This window comes from Elephas maximus, chromosome 7, assembly GCF_024166365.1.
Source record: "Elephas maximus indicus isolate mEleMax1 chromosome 7, mEleMax1 primary haplotype, whole genome shotgun sequence".
NCBI lineage: Eukaryota > Metazoa > Chordata > Mammalia > Proboscidea > Elephantidae > Elephas > Elephas maximus.
Window position 1 is genome coordinate 116,532,704 of NC_064825.1, and position 6,872 is coordinate 116,539,575.

A 6,872-nucleotide genomic window follows, 5' to 3' on the forward strand; every position below is an offset into this window, starting at 1 on the left:
GGTCTCCTATACTTGATTGTCCTAAGTGGCACCTCCTTTACAGATGTTGTCTTTTAATTTAACAGCCCTGTCTGTTATTCAGCTGAAAGCAGGCCTCCAGGGGTGTCTATAGTTTCATGTTAGAATCTATCTTAAGGGATCAGTCTCAGGGGCTTCTCCAGCCTCTTTCAAACCCCTATATCTGGTCTTTTGTTGTTGTTCAAATTGAATTTTGTTCTACATTTTTTACCCATCCTGCCCCAAACCTTCTACTGTAATCCTGGTCAGAGTGGTCAGTAGTGGCAGCCAGGTACCATCTAGTTTTCTGTTGTCAGGTTACAGGAGGTTGGGATTCAAGTGGCCCATTAGTTCTTTGGACTAATTGCTTCCTTCTGTTCTCAGTTTTCTTCATTCTCCTTTGGCTAGTCGGGAAAAGACCAATAGTTGCTTTCTGATATAGGCATTTTGTCGGTGTAGGTCACAACTTTTTCAGCAATATTTTATATGAGATAGTATATTTCCCACTTTATTATTTAATATGATACTGTTTTGTTTTTTTTTTCTATTTCCTTGATTATTCCTGGCTCAGAGGCTGGTGGTACTGCTGTTTTCATGTAAGTAGTATCATTTCAAACCATTTATTCTTTTACCTTAAACTGCCATCCTCATCCTTTTCTGGAATTTTTTTTTTTTTTATCTTTGGTTTATTAGGGATATGTATATACATTTTAGTTTAAATATATTTATATTTATATGCATTATGTGTTATATAATAGTTTAGACTAGAGGATTTCATTAACCAGATGGATTTTTTTAATGAAAGTTCATTTTAAAATCAATGGTAGTGACCTCACTTTCTCTCAATTTCCTCCCACTATTGTAAATATTTTCCTGAGAAAATACATGTGATTTGTTAGAAATGACTTTATATGTGTTAGTTATAATGAAAGGACAACTAGATTAAGACATATTTTAAGTAAACTTATATTAAAACACACTCACTACCTTTAAAGTGATCCTGACCCATCAGTAACCACAAAGGGTTTCCAAGGCTGTAAATCTCTATGGAAGCAGACGGCCACATCTTTCTACTGCAGAGCAGCTGGTGGTTTCCAAATGCCAACCTTAGGTTTATAGTCGATTAACATATATTAAAATGTTTAAGTAAGGTAGAAGATATATGACCCAGAAGACTGGTACACTGATGGTCCAATTTCAGTCAGGGAGTTGAGGATGGGAGAAAGAAGGGCTGAGTCAGTTACATGGATAACACACTACTCAACCTAGTCATCTTCATAGCCTGGCATAGAAGCTAGGTCACACTAGAAGGATTTACATATGCATATGTAAAGAAAACTCCTTTCAAATAACTTACCGTCATCACTTTAAAAACAGTAAGGATACTATATATTTCATATTTGAGAATTATGTCCTGATAATTTAAACACATTGAAACATGTAATCCTCATTTAGTTTTCAACAACCCTGAAAGGAAGTGGTCATTTTATAGGTGTGGATAAAGAGATTAAGATATCTTACTATATAAGCTACAGGAGGAGGTATAAAAGAGGCTGTATCTACATGTGTCTACCACCTTGGAGATTTCCCTGTGTAAAGATGAATAATCCCCACCAGGATCTATTAGATTTTCCCTGGCAAGACATGTGTTTGATTCTTGTCAAGTATATTGTTTCAGTCTGCACCATCTGTGGCACAAGGGCTTTTATTGGACTATGTTTTGAAATGAGGCATATTAAATATTTGCACACATTCTGGGAATTTGCAGTTTAAAATTTTTATAATCAACATATGTATTATAATTTTGTAAATGCCATTATGTGATTGTCATTAAAGACATAACAAAGTTTAGTAACCATTCATATACCTAACACCTAACATTTTTAATATTTTTTAAATTTTTGCTTCATATATTTATCTGTATATTAAAAAAAAAAATCCAAGCCCATTGTCATCAGTTCGATCCTGACTCATAGAGACCCTTTAAAACAGAGGAGAACTTCCCCTTTGGGTCTCTAAGGAGCGGCTGATAGATCCAAACAGCTGACTTTTTGGTTAGCAGCCAAGCCCTTAACCACTGCTCTGCCAGGGATCCCATCTCTGTGTGTGTATGTGTGTACGTGTATGTGCACGAAGGTGAGCGTGTGCATGAGCGTGTGTGCATCTGTATGTACATACACAAGTACACACATGCCTACGAGCACATGTACACATACACATACCTGTACACCTATACCTATACCTGTACCTTTATCTGGGACTACATGCACATCTGCATTTACACCTGTATCTATATCTATATCAGGGTTTCTCATCTTCCCCTCCAGTGACATTTGGACTGGAAATTTCCTTATTGTGAGGAGTTACCTGTACATAATAAAATATTTAGCAACATCCCAGGCTTCCATTAGATACCTGTAGTTCCCTTCTCCTAGTTGTGACATCCAAAATGTCTCAGACATTGACAAATGTTCTTTGGGGAGCAAATTTCCCCCGACTGATAACAAGGTAAAAAAAAAAAAATAACAAGGTAGGTTTCCCTTTCTCTCCCCATGGTTCTCTCTCTCTCTTTCTTCATGGACTTATGCTTTATTGGTGGGAGGAGGGTTTACTTGCAAATATCTCTACTGCAAAGTTTGGATTTATCTTATTCATTTAGCATATTGCCCTTGTATACTAAAAATCCACCAGAGGATACTACATAAACCCTGTTGACGATGCTGATGTCTCTATCCACAATAGGTTTCCTGATAGACCAGGATGGACAAACACAATCTAATAGCGCTGAATGAATTCATTCTGACGGGAATCACAGACCGCTCAGAGCTGCAGGTGCCATTGTTCGGGCTGCTCCTCATCATCTACATGATTTCAGTGGTGGGCAACTTGGGCATCATCATCCTCACCAAGATGGACTCCAAGCTACAAACTCCCATGTATTTTTTTCTCAGATACCTGGCTATCACTGATCTTGGTTATTCAACAGCTGTGGGACCCAAAATGTTGGTGAATTTTTTTGTAGATGAAAATATAATCTCCTATTGTTTTTGTGCTATACAGCTAGCTTTCTTTCCCTTGTTCATCACTAGTGAATTATTCATTCTGTCAGCAATGTCTTATGACTGCTATGTGGCCATCTGTCACCCTCTGCTCTACACAGTCATCATGTCACAAAGGGTGTGTCGGGTACTGGTGGCAATCCTCTATCTTTAAAGTGCATTTGTTTCTCTTCTTATAACCATAAAGATTTTTAATTTATCCTTCTGTGGCTACAATGTCATCAGTCTTTTCTGCTGTGACTGTCTCCCCTTAGTATCTTTGCTCTGCTCAAACACACATTAAATTGAATTGATCATTCTCATCTCAGCATCTGTTGATTCGATTTCAACCCTTCTAATAGTTCTTGTATCTTATCTGCTTGTTTTTTTAGCCACTCTCAGGATTAACTCAGCAGAGGGCAGGCACAAGGCCTTCTCCACCTGTGGATCCCACCTGACCATGGTGGTCGTGTTCTATGGGACTTTAATCTTTACATATGTGCATCCCGAGTCCAGTCATTCCTATGAAACTGATAAAGTGGCTTCCATATTTTACACCCTGGTTATTCCAGTGTTGAATCCCTTGATATATAGCTTGAGAAACAAAGATGTAAAACATGCCATTTGTAGAACAAGAAATAAATTAAGCAATATCTTTTCTACCACTTAACTCATCAAATGGTTCTTATATCATGGGCTTCAAACCTTGTCTGTGTGTCTCTATAGGGTATAGTGAGCAAAAATACATTCCACACATGTTAACAAATTTACTTCTATGTGTCAGTCACTCTTCTAAATGCACTGGTGAACAAAAGAGGAAACTAAAGAGTAAAAACCTTTGTCTTCTTTGCAGGGAAAAGATGGATCACAAGCTTAATAACTACGTAAATGTTACAGTGCAGAATAACATGTTGGGGCCCTTGTGGTGCAGTGGCTAAACTACTCTGCTGCTAACTGAAAGATCGCCAGTTCAAACCCACTAGCCACTCCATGGGAGAAAGATGTGGTAGTCACCTTCCACAAAGATTTACTGTCTTGGAAACCCTATGCGTGAGTACTACTTTGTCCTATTGGGTTGCTAGGAGTTGGAATCTACTCAACAGCAGTACATTTGGGTTTTTTTTTTTTTGAAAATGTGCTAGAAAACAAGACTTTTTCTCATTGAGTCAATTCTGAGTCATAGAAAACTTAATGGACAGGGTAGAACTGTTCCATAGGGTTTCCAAGAAGCAGCTGATGGATTTGAAATGCTTACCTTTTGGTTAGCAGCCAAGTTCTTAACCAGTGCACCACCAGACCTCCAGGAGAATGTGTTGGGAACCATGAAGTCAGGAAAGGAGAGTGGATTTGCTGAGTGGAAGTGGGAAAAGGCACTAGTTACAAAAGTGGAGCTACAATGACTCTGGTGTTTTTTCTTCTATTAAAATAAGCTTTGCAGGGTCAGTTCTTTCGTTTGTGTATGTGTGTTTGTGTAAGCACTTGCCTTGTGTTTTAGTCTTCATAGTTTCTGAGGGGAGTATTAGATTTGGGCCAGGTTGCAAGGAGTCACAGGATAGTGTGATGATTTGAAGTACTCAAGTTATCTAAATTTGCTCAAGTGCCCCGATTCTCAACTTTGAAGTTCCATTGTTATTAATGCATTTAATTTCACATATCAATCTGTTAACTCAACGCACCTTGCAATTTAGCAATTTACAAGTTCAGCTGTCTATCTGACTTTGTTATAATCAACCCATTTTGCCTAGATCTAAGAGTGGGGAAGGAATCCCAAACCTGGGAGCAACTCTGGATAACCTCAAGAAGCTTATCTTAATTAATGTATATTCTGATCAATGTGCACTGGTTTCTTTGGGTATATACCAATTAAGATAAATTTCTTGATGTCATCCAGAATTGCTCTCAGGTTTGGGATTCCTTCCTCACTACTTGTTCTTATTTAATAATTATCATTTGTTTGTTTTTGTTTCATGGGTAATTATCTTTTCTTATCTATATGAAAAACTTTTAAAAATATTCATTCAATTATTTTATGCGTACTTCCTTGGGTAAAAGGATATTCTGTTTCATAGGTTTGACCTTCTTAAACTTTGGTCAATATTTATTAGGCACTATATTTTCATGGACTTTTGTTCACCCTACTTATGAGAGGCAAAATGAGATAATTCCATGTTTTATATGATGCTGTATATCTAATTAAAGTAAGGTCTATTATGTGGCAAGGATACAGCTGTCTTGCCTTATGACATAGCTGCTCCAGATTACTCCTCAAAATTTTTCCTGTATTCTTTTTTCCAACATTTCTAGGGTTTTATTGAAGCTCCTAGAATCTAAATTATTTTCTTTGTTCAAGATCATGAAAGAAGATCCCCTGCGTAGCCAATGAAATTTGAATAAATATAGTTCATTGGAATATAAGAAAAAGATGTCTGTTAGAATGTCATGTGAGCATAAATATTTTGAAAGTTTGAAGCATTTAGAAGGTGAAGATGGCCATGATAAGACAGAGCTCCCCAGGCTGGGGAAGATTCCACTTCCTTGAGCAGCTTCCTTGACACACCCCTAGTTCACATTAGAATCCTTGTTCCTTTGCTTGGCTGCTGCAAAGCTTCACATTAAAATCATGGTTCCCTTCGCCTTAACTGCTTCCCAAAACTAGAGGAAATTGGCAAAAACAAGTTTAGACACCATGTTGACATTCAGGACAACCTTTTAGTTCTCATATATAGTAATACCATGGCTCTGGCTGTAGTTTAACAACCATATTCTGAAGACGTGATGCATGAAGTTACATGTAAACCTTATTGCAGCTGTGCAATGTGGATAATAATGTTGCTGAGGTAACTTGTATGAGTTTCCAACTTATAAACCCCTTATAGGTAATGTTTCCCCTCGGCCTGTCTGAGCAGTCTTGGCAGAAGCAGCCCCAACTCTTTCCCATCCTTGCACAGTGAAATAAAGACACCTTTCTACTCTCCCACTCTTCTACTTTGGTCTATTGTTTATTGGCTGAGATGAGTTGTGCCGAGCAGAACCTGAAGTTTCCATCCGGCAACATTTCTGGTGAGCCAGCCAGTAGTCATCTTCCCATTTCCAGAGGTGGCTAGGACAACAGGCCACCCCAACATCTGGTGCCACCAGGAGATTTCTCCTAGAGACCTTCCAGTAGCCCTGGTAGATGATTCGCCTGGGACCCAACAATGACTTCTTGGAAGATACGAAATGCACCTGGGTTATATGGTAAGTATCTACATAAAACCTTAGAAGAGGCCTAAGAAGCAGGAGGAATTAACCATTAAGGGCAAGAAAGGCTCTAGATATTTGGAGTTATTTGGTAAATAACAGGATAATTCCTAGGTAAGGCCTTTAGAGTCCCAAGAAGGGGCAGGAATTGACCCTTGAGGGTGTAAAAGGCTCTAGGTATTAGTTATTAGGCTGGTAAAACTAACTAGGTTGTGTAAGTGTGTAACGTGTGTGTAGGAAGCATTTAGACGGTTCTCAGACACAGACTCTGAGAGTCTTGAAAATGCTCACATCCTGAATATGATTTTTATTAGACAGAGCACCCAGGATATACAGAGAAAACTCCAAAAACTTGAGGAAGATGTTGAGATGGGGATCTTGTCTTTTTGAGCTTGCCTACCAAGTGTATTCCTATCAGGATCAGGAAGAGGAAAAGAGAAAAATCACCGATCAGAAGAGACAGGTTGCATTCCTGGACACCACCTTGTAGGGAAATGACTGGTTTCCTGGCAGCTCAAGAAGAGGAGGGACCCTGAAGAGAGAGGGAGTTGGGAGGCCCTGAATCCCGTTAAGCTGAGACCAGAGCACCTAGTGCAA